Source organism: Scyliorhinus canicula, chromosome 7 (assembly GCF_902713615.1).
Source record: "Scyliorhinus canicula chromosome 7, sScyCan1.1, whole genome shotgun sequence".
Lineage (NCBI taxonomy): Eukaryota > Metazoa > Chordata > Chondrichthyes > Carcharhiniformes > Scyliorhinidae > Scyliorhinus > Scyliorhinus canicula.
Window position 1 is genome coordinate 197,444,378 of NC_052152.1, and position 15,939 is coordinate 197,460,316.

At 48.5% G+C, this 15,939-nt stretch overlaps 1 protein-coding gene across 1 annotated transcript in view; it reads right to left on the bottom strand.

Annotated features, from left to right (window-relative positions):
- LOC119969682 (rho GTPase-activating protein 39-like) overlaps positions 1 to 15,939 on the bottom strand; it is a 246,893-nt gene that overhangs the window by 180,297 nt on the left and 50,657 nt on the right. The window lies entirely within an intron of this gene.

Below are 15,939 nucleotides of genomic sequence, written 5' to 3' on the forward strand. Positions count from 1 at the left end.
GGAGCAACCGGAGGAAACCCACACAGACACTGGGAGAACGTGCAGACTCTGCACAGACAGTGACCCAAGTCGGGAATCGAACCTGGGACCCTGGCGCTGTGAAGCCACAGTGCTATCCACTTGTGTTACCGTGCTGGTCTTTCAGATGCAATGTCGAACTGAGGCTCCAGCTTCCCTGTCAGGTGGATGTAAAAGACCCCACGGCTGTGGGTTTATCCCCAGTGTCCTGGCCAATATTTATCCCTCAAACAGCATCACAGGAGGAAGATTATATGGTCATTATCACATTGCTGTTTGTGGGAGCTTGCTGTGTGCAAATTGGCTGCCAGATTTCTCACATCATGACAGTGACTGCATTTCAAAAGTACTTCATTGGCTGGTAAACACTTTAAGATATTGAGTGGTAATGAAAATCATGATATGAATCATGACAGCTTTTTGAACCATATTTGAGTATTGCTGAAAAAAAAGACATATCAAAGCTTTTCACCCTGCACTCAACATTTCACAAAACAGGGAGGCAGTGGTATTATCATTGGACTGGTAACCAGAAACCCAGGGGACCTGGGTTCGAATCCCACCAGGGCAGATGCAAACACAATAAAAATCTGGAATTAAAAGTCTAATGATTATTGGAAATCTGCCATCCTTATCTGGCCTATATGTGACTCCAGAAGGTTGACTTGTAAATGCCCTCAGGGCCAATGATGAGCAGCCAGCGAAGCCCCTATGGATGAAAAATAAAAAACAATATGTGGGAAAACAACAAATTATACTGCATGAGAGTGCTGATGGGTTGCCAAGTAGGCACTGGTTGGTAGAGGCATTGCCATGGAGAATACACCAGTTGATGGTGACTGACAATTAACTGCCAAGCATTGTTAGGTTGGTCAAGCCATTGCCTTGAAAAATGAGTTATTTTCTTGAACTGAAACTGTTGCAATGTGTGTACAAAGAATAGGACCCTGTGTATTAATATAAAATAATGTTGCCATAGTTCCATATGACCAGAGGCTGTTTTCCCCTTTGAGGGAGAGGGCTGACGGGTGGTGATTTCAACTGAGGGTCACCACACCTCAGTTAAGGGGCAAAGTTGAGAAGGTGGGGCCCTCATGAATAACCTCAGCCAGCACGAGAAGTGAACCCGCGCCTTGCTCTGCATCACAAACCAGCTGTCTAGTCTGTGGAATCCAACGGAAGAGACGCAGGAACGCACGCTAAGATAGGAATGAACAATGGTTTGTTATGGCATGCACAAAATCACAAAGCTACAGCTCCTCTCTTGGCAGGACCACCCTCCCTTTACCTGCACCAATGTCAGGGTTTTTATAATGTGGAGATGCTGCGGTGGACTGGGGTGAGCACAGTAAGAAGTCTTACAACATCAGGTTAAAGTCAAACAGGTTTGTTTCGAATCACTAGCTTTCGGAGCACAGCTTCTTCCTCAGATGAATGGAAGGAGCTTTTATGGAAGGGTTTTTATACTGAGAGTTCCCCCCTTGTTAAGGGGAAACTCCACCATCAATTACCGGGGTGTTCATACTGAGGTGAAAGGGGGAAGGGTATAGAGGCCTCAAGGGAGTTGTAACATAGTCAACTGAGCTAAACAGCTGTATTAATATATCCAGCACACACAAATCCACATTGTGAGCCCTCAGACATAGAAGCAAAATTAGGCCACTCGGCCCATCAAGTTTGCTCTGCCATTCAATCAAGGCTGATATTTTTCTTATCCCCATTCTCCTGCCCTCTCCCCATAACCCCTGATCCCCTTATTAATCAAGAACCTATCTATTTCTGTCTTAAAGACACTCAGTGATTTGGCCTCCACAGCCTTCTGCGGCAAAGAGTTCCACAGATTCACTGCCCTCTGGCTGAAGAAATTCTTCCTCATCTCTGTTTTAAAGGATTGTCCCTTTAGTTTGAGATTGTGTCCTCTGCTTCTTGTTTTTCCTACAAGTAGAAATATCCTCTCCATGTCCACTCTATCCAGGCCTCTCAGTATCCTGTAAGTTTCAATAAGATCCCCCCTCACCCATCTGAACTCCAACGAGTACAGACCCAGAGTCCTCAACCGTTCCTCATATGACAAGCTCTTCATTCCAGGGATCATTCTTGTGACCCTCCTCTGGACCTTTTCCAAGGCCAGCACATCCTTCCTTTGATATGAGGCCCAAAACTGCTCCCAATACTCCAAATGGGGTCTGAGTCCTATACAGCCTCAGAAGTACATCCCTGGTCTTGTATTCCAGTCCTCTCGACATGAATGCTAATATTGCATTTGCCTTTGTAACTGCAGACTGAACCTGCATGTTAACCTTAAAAGAATCGTGAACAAGGACTCCTAAGTTCGTTTGTGCTTCTGATTTCCTAAGCATTTCCCCATTTAGAAAATAGTCAATGCCTCCATTCCTCCTTCCAAAGTGCATATCTGCACACCTTTCCACATTGTATTCCATCTGCCACTTCTTTGCCCACTCTCTTAGCCTGTGCAAATCCTTCTGAAGCAACCCTGCTTCCTCAATACTATCTGTCCCTCTACAGATCTTTGTATCATCTGCAAACTTAGCAACAGTGCCTTCAGTTCCTTCTTCCAGATCACTGATATATATTGTGAAAAGCTGAGCCACACCACTAGTCACCGGCTAGTCACCACTAGTCACCGGCTGCCCGACTGACAATCTTTAATTGTTTGTAAGTGTAATTCTTGGCACACTGAGGATTATTTCGCAAATATTGTCCAATTGAGGAATCACATCTGTTAGACTCTGTATTTTGAGTTGGTATGGGCAAGTTGGAGACGGTCTGTATCTTGCCCATTGTGAACAGGGGCTGGGACATGTTGTTTGAAATGATCCATCAGACTTTGGGACATATGGCCTACATACCCAGCATCACAGTAGCACTGAAATTCATGTACCACAATTACTCAATTGTGTGATAGGCAGAATATCTTTTTGGCTCGACAGTAGCATCCTCTTAGTGGCGAATATCACTCGTGTTGCTACTGTACAGTAACAGGGTGAAACAGCCAGCTTCAGCTTTGGTCAGATTTCTGAGCTACCTTGCACTTTCAGGGTAATCTGAGGTAGATTGGGCAAATATTTTCAGGGCCAAAAAGTGATTGCTTTCAGCCCATTTATAAGTCTGCGCGATATACAGCGTAAAATGAGCTGATCGGTGTAGCCATTATCCCGCAGGATGTGCCCTATTTCAGCATCATGCTTACCTGATGGGCAAATGGCTCAGGATGTGTTTACAAGGTTGCTGATAAGACCAAATTTATAGCATATGGAACTGTAAGAATCCCAAATCATATACTGACTAATGAAAGTCGGCTTGCAGTGGACTGTGGTCGAGAACTCCCTGGCAGATGGCCCTAACCAGCCTGCATGGCAAAATTCAAATCACAGGCCAGTATCTTCTCCAATATCAGCAAAGGCCAATGCCAGGTGGGAAAAGTGGCGTTGAAGCCATACGGTGCAACACATAGAAAACAAATCTCAAAGTCATGCGTTCCACGATGTACGCTGGCGGGGCAGCTTCTGATTTGCCAGCACCGCCAGAAACTTAAAACAGTTGAGGGTCGGGGCCATATTTAAAGGTCACCCCAGCGCAGAGCGAATAAACAAGTTCACCCCAGCACTCTGTCGGGCACTACCCAGGTGTGGTGGTATGAATGGGAGCACTGCCATTGGTGCAGAGCATTGGTTTCCCATTGGCTCTGACTGGTCATGTGCCTCTCGTCTGATTGGCTGGGACTAGTCATGTGACTGCTCACCAATTGGTCGAGAGGCAAGTAGACCCCGCCTCCGAGGCAGGGTATAAGTACCCAGAGTTCCCGGCGGTCGGCCTGTCTCTGTAGTCGACCACCGGGCTAACAACTAGCTGATTAAAGCCACAGTTTGGATCTTCATCGTGTCTCGCGCCCAATTGATGGTATATCACCAGGCACTGCTTCCTGGTACAGGGACCTTTTAACCTTTTACAATTTATATAAATGACTTAGATGAAGGGACCAAAGACATGGTTGTTAAATTTGGTGAAGATCACACAAAAGTAGATAGGAATGTAAGTTGTGGAGGACTTAAGGAGGCTGCAACAGATGGGTTAAATGAGTGGGGAAAGATCTGGCAAATGGTGTATAATGTGGGCAAATGCAAAATGGTCCATTTTGGCAGCAAGAATGAAAAAGAAGCATATTATGCTTCAGTTGTACAGGGTACTGGTGAGACCAGGGGCTGGATTCTCCAAAAATTGGGCTATGTCCCCATGCCGGCATAAAAATGCTGGCGTTGCACTCTTGACTTTCCTTAAAAAAGGTCAAAAGGTATTCTCCTACCTGCCGGGGGTTGGCAGGGCCCCAGAGTGCTTCTCGCAGCTCTGGCTGTGGATACGGGCCCCCGCACCTCTGCTCGGGAGTCCGTGCATGCGCATGGTGGGGGCCTGGAGCAGCTGCGCCGAATGCAATGGCGGACTCAGCTGGCGGACCGACATTAAAAATGTAGCCCCCCCCAAGATTGCGCCCGCCCGTGTATACGAGCCACCTGATCGCTGCCTCGGCCGCCCATTAGGCCCCCCTCCTCCCCCTCTGTCAATGGCCTCCCAGCTGCGCCATGTAATCCATGCATGAGCGTGAACGGCGCTGGGCACGTTTCCCACGCAAACATCGATTCTCTGCCCCGCACCAAACGCGGTTTCAGCACGGTGCTGCGGAGAATCTACCCCCACATCTGGAGTACTGTGTAGAGTATTTGTCTCCTTACTTAAGGAACCATAGAAAAGGTACAGTGCAGAAAGAGGCCATTCAGCCATCAGGTCTGTGAAGGCCAAAATAGAGAAAAAAGAAACTAGCCATTGATGTTAATCCCTCTTTCCAGCACCTAGTCTGTAACCTGGCAAGTTACAGCACTTCAGATGCAGATTCAGGTAACGTTTAAATGAGTTGAGCATTTCAGTTTCAACCACCTACTTCGGCAGTGATTCCCAGACGCCTATCACCCTCTGGGTGAAAAGCCTTTCCTCATGTCCCCTATAATCCTTCCACTAATCACCTTAAATCTATGCCCCCTGGTAATTGGCCCCTCAGCTAAGGGAAACATTTTTTTCCTGTTTAGCCTATTGTGGTGGTATGAGTGATGGCCCATCACCTATCTAGGCTCCTCATAATTTTGTGCACCTCAAATTGATCACCTCTTTGCCGCCTCTGTTGCAAGGGAAACAACCCTAGCCTATCCAATCTCTCCTCAAAGCAGCAATTTTCAAGCCTTGGCATCATTCTTGTAAATCTCCTCTGCACTCTCTCCAGAGCAATTATGTCCTTCCTGTAATGTGGTGACCAAAACTGTACACAAAATTCCAGCTCTTGATTAATGAAAACAAAAATCTTTATTGTTACAAGTAGGTGTACATTAACACTGCAATGAAGTTACTGTGAAAAGCCCCTGTACGGGTACACAGAGGGAGAATTCAGAATGCCCTAATTACCTAACAGCTCGTCTTTCTGGACTTGTGGGAGGAAACCGGAGCACCCGGAGGAAACCCACGCAGACACGGGGAGAACATGCAGACTCCGCACAAACAGTGACCCAAGCCGGGAATCGAACCTGGGCCCTCGGTGCTGTGAAGCAACAGTGCTAACTACTATGCCGCTGTGGCCTAACCAGCATTTTATATGGTTAGATCATTATATTCCTGCTTTAGCATTTAATATCTCAACCGGTAAAGGAAAGTGTTCCATATGCTTTCTTGACCACCTTGTCCATCTGTCCAACCACCTTCTAGAACCTGTGGACATGCACAGCAAAGACTTTCACTTCATCAACCCTCTCAATATCTTTCATTTATTGAGCATTCCTTTGCTTTGTTTATTTTCCCTAAATACATCACGTCACATGTTTCCAGATTGAATTCCATTTGGCACTTCTCTGCCCACTCAACCAAACTATTATATCATTCTGAAGTCGACAGCTACCCTCCTCACTACCAAAAACATGACCAATTTTTGTGTCATCTGCAAATATGCCAATTATACCTCCCTTATTTAAGTCTAAATCATTAATATATACTGTAACCACCGAAGTTGGCCATTTCCCTCAATACAAAATGGAGGAACGCAAAGCTTGCAGGGTAAAATGGACAAAGTTTGCAGCACAAGCAGGCTGCAACAAGCCACTGTGTATTCTGTCTGCTAAGAGAGCAGACAGCACCGAAACAAACATTCCGCATACTAATGAGGCAATCTCCGGGACAGTTAACATAGTAATGGAACGATCCCAGGGACAATGGCCACAAATAGGGAAGTGATTGCAACATTGTATGGGAAGCCAGACACCCCGGCACCAGCGGGGTTCGAAGACAAAGCACCTGAAGGCCCGCCCAGTAGCCAAGGGACAGCCTCAGTATTGGGGGGATTCAAACAAATCGATTGGGAAGAGACCCAATCGATCCCCAGCAGATAGAGGGTCCGCCCAAAAGGGCGCGAAGCCCTAGGACCTATAAAAGACAGGTCCCAAACTTAGTTTGTTCTTCTTGACCAGCCCTCCTCTCTTGACCAGCCCTCTCGACCAGCCTTTACCGAAGAAGACCTTGACCGAGAGAGAGAGGTTCGGACAGCAGCCACCAGCAAGTAAGTGTCTCATAACGATCGCTACCAGAGATAGACACTCCTGACCACTTTTTAACCTGTACCAACCTGAAGTCTGCGGACCAGTGCAGAGCAAGAGGCCTTGTCCCCTGATCCGGCAGTTCCTTATTCAGATAAGTATTGGTCTATTTTGTGGTAGGAATAGTTTAGTCATCTTAGCGTGTGCATGAGTAGTTTATAATTGTATTATAATAAACTCATTTGTTTGAACTTACTAATTGGTGTATGGTTTTATTGCTTTGAACTTGACCTTGAAACTTGTGGCGGTATCGTAACGATACCTGGCGACTCCGAAGCTAAGTAATGAAACAGAGCCAAATTGAGTGTTAAGCACACTCACCCAGAACGAGCAACAATACAACAGCAGCAAGGTTTCAACACTGAGCCCTGTGGAACAACACTGCAAACTGTTTTCCATTTGCGAAAACATCCGTTGACCATTAACCTTTGTTTCCGGTCACTGAGCCAATTTTGGATCCAGCCTTTTTTGCTTGAGATCTCACTTTTCTGATTAGTCTGCCATGTTAGGGCGGCATGGTGGCGCAGTGGTTGGCACTGCTGCCACACGGCGCCGAGGACCTGGGTTCGATCCCGGCCCCGGATCACTGTCCGTGTGGAGTTTGCACATTCTCTCTGTATCTGCGTGGGTCCCGCAACCCACTTAACGAAAATAGTTAAGCCCGCGATGCCGGAGTTCACGGCCACGCGATGCTAGCCCCGACCGGGGAGCTGAATCGGTTCCCGGTCGGCGGGGGGGGGGGGGGGGGGGGGGTGGGGGGAGGCTGGCGTCAAACGCGCCCGTTTTTGATGCCAGCTTCCCGCGTTTTCGTAACTCGGGAAAATCGCGCTCACAGAGTTCCAGGAAAGGTGGGCATGGACTTGGGAGTCAACAACACATGGAAGGACTTGAGAAGAAAGAGACATTGAGGGCAGCACAGTAGCGCAGTGGTTAGCACTGCTGTCTCATGGCGCTGAAGTCCCAGGTTCGATCCCGGCTCTGGATCACTATCCGTGTGAAGTTTGTGCATTCTCCTCGTGTTTGCGTGGGTTTTGCCCCCACAACCCAAAGATGTGCAGGGTAGATGGATTGATCACGCTAAACTGCCCCTTAATTGGAAAAAATGAATTGGTTACTCTAAATTTATATATAAAAATAAAGAGACATTGAACTTGAAGCAGTAGTTTTTAAGGATGATGAGTCATGGGTTTTTTTAGGAGAGGGGTAATGAAAGCAGATTGGAACATATGTATGGACATACAAATGTATCAAATCCAGCATCATGTTTAAGAGTTTGCAAAACCAACTGCTGAGAAATCTGTGCCCCTCTGTTAGCCCAATAAGGGACTGGATTTTATGCACCCCTACTGGCAGGTTTGAAGATGGGATGGGGCAGGTAAAATCCAATGGATGACGTTCCTGTCACCTGCCCTTGAATTGAACTGGACCTTCTGACTTACTAAAGTTTAACTCACCAAAATCACTCAGCTTTCCAGGTTTGGCCACTGGACAAGGTTCCCTGCTTGTGCCGTCAGATCCCATTGGGATTTTGGCCTGCAACAATATCTGGAGTTAGTTGTGCAGGTCGTCAGCTTCCCATCACAACACACATTCTTCAAAATGTCATTAATGAACCAGCTCGTTGCTTAATCATCACCTGTGCCCTGGAGAACTTCAAATCTGCCAGGTCTGCCCTTAATTGCTAAGCATCCGAACTGGCTTGTGCAGATTTCTGGGCGGCACGGTGGTTAGCACTGTTGTTTCACAGCGCCAGGGTCCCGGGTTCAATTCTCGCTTGGGTCACTGTCTGTGCGGAGTCTGCACGTTCTCCCTGTGTCTGCGTGGGGTTCCTCCTGGGGCTCTGTTTTCCTCCCACAAGTCCTGAAATACGTGCTTGTTAGGTAATTTAGACATTCTGAATTCTCCCTCCGTGTACCCGAACGGGCGACTAGAGGCTTTTCACAGTAAAGTCATTGCAGTGTTAATGTAAGCCTACCTGTGACAATAATGATTATTATTAACAGGAAAGGGTAATTTTGGAGACACTTAAGACTTTGCTCACCTGTAGCAGGATGAGAGTCTTTTGATCGAGCTAATGGTGAGCGAGGGTTCTGCCTGACGGAGAGCAAATATTAGCAGCTTTTCACAAATAGTATGATAAGTGTCACATAAAATGTGTGACATTGGTGGCCGAGGCTGATGCTCTGGGGTCACAGGTTTAAATCTGGAGCTGGTTTAGCACACTGGGCTAAATCGCTGGCTTTTAAAGCAGACCAAGGCAGGCCAGCAGCACGGTTCGATTCCCGTACCAGCCTCCCCGAACAGGCGCCGGAATGTAGCGACTGGGGCTTTTCACAGTAACTTCATTTGAAGCCTACTTGTGACAATAAGCGATTTTCATTTCATTTCATTCAAATCCCATCACAGCAGCTGGTGGAATAAAAATAAGATTCTAGGGCAGCACGGTGATACAGTGGTTAGCACTGCTGCCTCACGGCACCCAGGGCCCAGGTTCGATCTCGGCCCCGGGTCACTGTCCGTGTGGAGTTTGCACATTCTCCCTGTGTTTGCATGGGTTTCGCCCCCACAACCCAAAGATGTGCAGGCTGGGTGGATTGGCCACGCTAAATTGTCCCTTAATTGGGAAAAATGAATTGGGTGCTCTAAATTCAATAAATAAATAAATAAAATGATAAGATTCTGAAGCGGCTTGACAAGGCAGATGCAAGGAGGATGTTTGCTCTTACGGAGGATTGGGGAACTAGGGGGCACAGTTTGAAAGGCAGAGATGAGGAGGGATTTCTTCTCTCAGAGGGTCATTAGCCTTTGAAATTCTCTTCCACAGAGTGTAGCTGAGTTAAGACACGGGAGTTAAGTGTAATGGGGGGCAGGCAGGAAAGAGGAATGCGGGCAACAGTCAGATCACCCGTGATTTTATCAAATGATGGAGCATACCCAATGAATGACCGACGCCTGCTCCTATTTCTTACAATCCTATAATCCATAGCATTGGAACTTCATTAGTCAGTCACTAATTACACCTCTGTAAGCGTGACAACTCCACTGCACGCTATCGCTCCCCATCCAAAACCTTCCTGTGGTGTTTGACAGGGTTATCCAGTCCATCCTCCATCATCTCTGCTCTGTCGTTGAGATCCCAGGGACTCGTGGTCAGTGTTGTTTTATTACTCACCGGATACATTCAGAGTCATTATCTTGATCAAAACAACAAGCAGATTTCTTGCAAGTCGCTGCTAATGATATTCTGTTATCATTGTGAGTCACTGTGACTTGTCTGGTTTTCTCACCTCCTTCTACATGAGGAAGAATCACCACCACCAACAATAATAAATACCTTTAATGTAACATCCCAGTCACTTCGTAGAAACATTGTAAAACCCAATATAACACTGAGCCACAGAGGAAGATATTAGGTTGTTTAGGGTTTAAGAGGTAGGTTTTAAGGAGTGTCTCAAAGGAAGAAAACGAGGTGGACAGGCAGAGAGATGTAGGGAGGGTAGTCCGGAATTTAGAGCCCAGGCAATTGAAAGCATGGCCATCCATGGTGGAGCGATTAAAACTGGGTTGAAGAAGGAGCCAGAATTTGAGGAGTGCAGATATCACAAAGGGATGTGTGGCTGGAGGTGACAGCGATGGAGGGGCCGGGGGGGGGGGGGGGGGGGGGGGGGGGGGGTCGTGGGGGAAGGAGCGAGGCCACGAAGGGATTTGAAAACAAGGATGAGAATTTTTAAATCAAGGTGTTGCTTGACTGGGGGCCAGTGTAAGTCGGCGAACACAGGTGTAATAGCGGAATGGGATTTGCTGTGAGCTGAGAAATGGAAGAAGAATTTTGAACGACCTCAAGTTTCATGAGTGTGGAAGAGCAGTCAGGAGTGCATAAGTTACAAAGGCATGAATGAGGGTTTCAACAGCGGATGAGCTGAAACAGGGTGATGGTTAAAACTACTAAAGGCAGGGGGCGGGAACTTACGCAAGGTGGCAGAGGAGGAGGAAACAAGGACAAAAGACAGAAAGGGGAATATGAAAAGTGATAGGCAGAAAAACCAAGGGCTAGATTCAAACAGGGCCACAGTGAAAAATATTGGGAGCGGGACAAGTAATGTTAAAAAGACAAGCGTAAAGGCTTTGTGCCTTAATGCCCGGAGCATTCACAATAATTCATGATCTAATTTGGGATTACGGAGACATGGCTGCAGGGTGACCAGGGATGGGAACCGAATGTCCAGGGGTACTCAGTATTTAGGAAGAACAGACAAAAGGGAAGGTGGTGGAGTTGCAGTGCTGGTTAAAGAGGAAGTTAATGCAACAGTGAGGAAGGATATTAGCTCCGATGGTGATGGTGGGGCGGGAACCCTGTGACTCTTGGGGGGGTCGGGGCGGCGTTATTTACTGAGCTGATTGTGACTCCCTTTGTAAAGGATGCCCTGATCTCTATGGAGCCGGCCTGGTCAGCTCTATCAGGCCCGGCCCACCACAGTGATGCCATTAACCATGTCTCCTGAATTCTTTCTCAAGAGAAGCTGAAGATCTGGGCTGCAAACTCGGCTGTGCAGCTGGAGAGCTACACACCAGGCTTCGGCCAGGGTCTGACACTGTGCAAAAATATGGGAAAATCCCGCCCAAGGTTTTGAACAGACTGGCTTATTCTCAGACTGTTGCCAAGTAGGAGCGGGATGGAATCGGCAGCCAGGGAGTGGGCGGAGTTTGAATCAAGCATTGAAAACGATGGCGTCAGGAAATTTCTGTTCGCCCAATCCTAGATGTTGTTTCAGTCTGATAATTTAGCAACAGGTGAAGAATCGAGAGAGGTAAGAAAGCCGAGTGTCATTGGCGGACATACAAAAACTAACACTGCGCCTTCGAATGATTGTTACCTATGCCATCTGAACACTCGATAGCACAGTCCATTGCAGCGTCAGTAAAATTCCTTTTGTCCAGTCTGAGTTGTTAAGGCCACAAGGAAACCCACTCTGTGTGTTCAGAGCAACAGCTGGTCTGCTTGCAAGCCTGTGGAGTATTTCATTTTTAGAAGCAAATATGATAACTTAAATTTATACAGTAAATGCTGGATAAGCTCACTGTGTCTTGTAGCCACCTGGGGTGGCCACTGCCCAACACAAAATGGAAGATTACAAAGAATGCAGGAAAAACGGACATGTTGCAAAAGCAAGCAGCTTGCAAAAGCGCTTGTGTATTCTGACTGCTGCAGAAACCAGACAGCACTGTGAAAAAAACAAGTTAGCATACTAATGAGGTGATACCCGGTGATTCCCAGGTACAAGGGAAACAAGTTAACTCAAATCGATACATTGAATAGAAGGCCAGACTTCTCAGCGCCAAGAGAAGTCCAAAACAATAAGCCCCAAGAACCGCCCAGTGATCGAAGAGCAGCCCCGTTATTGGGGAAATTCAAATCAATCAATTGGGAAGAGACCCAATCGATTGCGAGTGTATAGAGGGTCCGCCCAGGTGGGCGCGAGACCCTGGGAGAGGTATAAGACAGAGACCCTGACCCCAGCTCTCTCTCTCTCAGCCGGCCCTCCCAACAAGAACACCTTTGTAGCAGCTCTCGAACTTGACAACGGGGAGGAGAGGCCTGGCCAGCAGCCGCCATCAAGTAAGTGTCATACAACGCACGCTACGAGAGTAGACACTCCTGACCCCTTTAGTCCACTACTACTGGAAACCTGCGGACCCAGTGCAGAGCAAGAGACCACTGATCCCTGATCCAGCAGTTCCCTTATCCAGATAAGTATTTGGCCTGTTAGTGGTAGGATTAGCCTAGTCTTGTAGTTTTATATGCACAATTAGTAGATAACTGTATTATAATAAACGTGTCTTGTTTGAACTTACTAACTGGTGTATGGAGTTATTGGTCTGAACTTGAACTTGAAACTTGTGGCGGTATCTTAACGATACCTGGCGACTCTAGGGCTGAGGAACGAAACAGAGCCAAATTGAGTGTAAAGCACACTCACCCAGAACGAGCAACAGTCTGGAGATTTCCCCAGTATTTTTCTTTGTATTTAAACTTTTACAGTATGGCTTTCAAGTATAAAACAAACTAGCTCACCATCCTCAAAACTGAAGTGTCCAGTCCAAAACCAGGAAGCATTTTTGGATTATGCTGCCACATTGTTCTCTCACTGATACAAACAGAACAATTAAAATGACATTGCGTATTGCCTGTGTTTTATCTTCCCAAACAAAGCTGGGAATAAAAGCACATAGCCAGGGTACATCTCTTTTTCCCGGCTTAATTCCACTTTGGATTATTTTCTTTTCTTCAGCACAGATCAATCTTATGCCACTTACCTCCACTCTTCAGCCTTGCTTCCTGCCAATCATACATTCAGGGGATAAAGCAGAGAACTGAGTGTAAGTTTAACACCTCCTCATTTCCTGAGTTTCAACAGTCACTGGAAAGCCATAATAATTTGAAAATAAACATGCTGAGAATGTTATTTTGCTTTCCTCCAATCTCTTCCATTTTTGATGAAGCAATGGGTTCAGCTGGACACATTTCCACAGATGTTAGCAGTATTTAGATAACTTACTGTAATAATTCCACCATGGCCAGTCTTAAAATAATGAACCGCTTTACTGTAGTAACAATAAAGGCCGTTGCTGCAGCTTACACCACCACATGAATCCAAGCCCAGGGACCTACGGAGATGGCAGTCCGGGTTGGAACGGTGGGTTTTATGCTCCCGCTATACATTCCCCATTGGGCGATGTACTGACTGTTTAATAGGGGAATTCATATTGCATAAAGCCCACGGGGAGATCTACTGACGATCCGGAGTGTCCTACATGGCCACCATAACTTCCTCCCCCCTCGAGTTAATTTCTTCCTCAGTACACCTGAGGTGAGGCCTCTTCATGATTGGTCTGAGGTCCATCAAGAGTGGAACGGGATCAGGAGGTGTGAACTGAACTGGAGACCTTTGCTTCCATGAGGGAGTGCTGAAGAGTGACTGACGCAGATTCCTCATCGGCATCAGCTACAATCAGAACACCTGCTTCCCCTGCTTCCATCTTAGAACCCGAGTCCTCGTTACCAATGGAGACGGACATGGGGGGCGTGATTCTCCGCTCCCACGCCGGGTGGGAGAATCGCGGGAGGGCCGCTCTGGCACCCCCCGCGATTCTACCTCCCCCCCCCCAAAATGGCGTGTCGCATTTTGCGACACGCCGCTCGGAGAATCGCGGGCCACTGTTTTTCATGGCAACCCGCGATTCTCCGACCCGGATGGGCTATGCGGCCTGCCGTTCCTGACCGGTTCACGCTGGCGGCAACCACACCTGGTCGCCCCTGGTATCCACCCTGGTATCCATCCGGTCCCGGGGTTTTACCCGACTGCATGGCCTTTAGGCCTCCCAGTACCTCCTCCGCTCTAATCGGGGCCCCCAGCCCGTCCACTAGTCCCCTGCCCACTTTTGGGATGGTTAGTCCGTCCAGGAACCGTTTCAGCTCCTCCGGCTCTTCCAGGGGTTCTGAAGTGTAAAGCTTACTATAAAAGTCCCAAAACACCTTATTCAGTCCTGGCCGGTCCTCCACTCTGCTCCCCTTCCCGTCCACCACCCTACTTATTTCCCTGGCTGCCTCCCTCTTCCTGAGTTGCTGCGCTAGCAATCTGCTAGCCTTCTCCCCATGCTCATACACCACTCCCCTTGCCTTCCTAAGTTGTTCCACGGCCCTACAAGTGGATAGCACTCCCAGTTCCGCCTGCAGTCTCCGTCTCTCCCTGAGTAGGTCCTCCCCCGGGGACCCCGCATGCTCCTCGTCTATCCAGTGGATCTCCTTGGCCAATCTATCCATTTCTGCTCTGTCCGCCCTATCCCTGTGAGCCCGAATTGAGATCAGCTCCCCCCTCACTACTGCCTTCAGCGCCTCCCACAGGGTTGCTGCTGAAACCTCCCCCGTATCGTTCACCTGCAAGTAATTTTGCATACACTTCCGAAGTCTCTCACATATCCCCTCCTCTTTTTTTTTTTTAAATAATTTTTATTGAAATTTTTTCGATACAAACATTTACCCCTACTACATTTTAAATTATAACACAACAAATCCCCCCTGGAAAATCCTCCCCACGCCCTCCCCCGCGCGCCACCCCCACCCCCCCCCCCCCCCCCCCCCCCCCCCCCCCCCCCCCGCGCTACCAGTCTAGCAACCAACCCGTTTTTCCCTTTCTGCCGATGGCCTTGGGCAGTCATTGCCCGCAACCCCCCGCTGACGTGCTCCCTTCGTTGCTATCCCCCCCCCCCTCCCTCCCCCCCCCCCCCCCCCCCCCCCCCCCCCCCCCCCCCCTTTCTCCCCGGGTTGCTGCTGTTTCGGCCTCCAGTTCCTATCTCTGATCCAGAAAGTCAAGGAAGGGCTGCCACCGCCGGAAGAACCCCTGTACCGACCCTCTCAGGGCGAATTTGATTCTTTCCAATTGGATGAAGCTTGCCATGTCGTTTAACCAGGTGTTAACACTTGGTGGCCTTGTGTCCCTCATTGAATCAAGATCCTTCTCCGAGCTACAAGGACGCAAAGGCCAATATTCCGGCCTCCCCTGCCTCCTGTACTCCTGGCTCCACCCCAACCCCAAAAATCGCTAGCCCCCACCCTGGTTTGACCCTGGTTCCCACCACTCTCGATACCGTCCCCGCCACCCCCTCCCAGAACTCTTCCAGTGCCGGGCACATCCAGAACATATGTACATGGTTCGCAGGGCTTCCCGAACACCTAACACACCTGTCCTCACCCCCGAAGAACCGACTCATCCTAGTCCCCGTCATATGGGCTCTGTGCAGCACCTTAAATTGGATGAGGCCCAACCTTGCGCACGACGACGACGAATTGACCCTCTCTAAGGCATCCGCCCATGTCCCATCTTCTATCTGCTCTCCCAGCTCCGCTTCCCACTTGTCTTTCAGCTCCTCTATCGATACCTCCTCCACCTCCTGCATTATTTTGTAGATGTCCGAGACCTTCCCTTCTCCGACCCAGACCCCTGACAGCACCCTATCACTCACCCCTCTATCGGGAAGCAAGGGAAATCCTTCCACCTGTCGTCTGGCAAATGCCTTCACCTGCAGGTATCTAAACGTGTTCCCCGGGGGGAGCTCAAATTTCTCCTCCAGCTCTCCCAGGCTCGCAAACCTCCCCTCTATGAACATGTCCCTCAGTTGCCTGATGCCCGCCCTGTGCCAGCTCTGGAATCCCCCGCCAGTGTTCCCCGGGACAAATCTGTGGTTCCCTCTCAGTGGCGCCGCCATCAGACCCCCC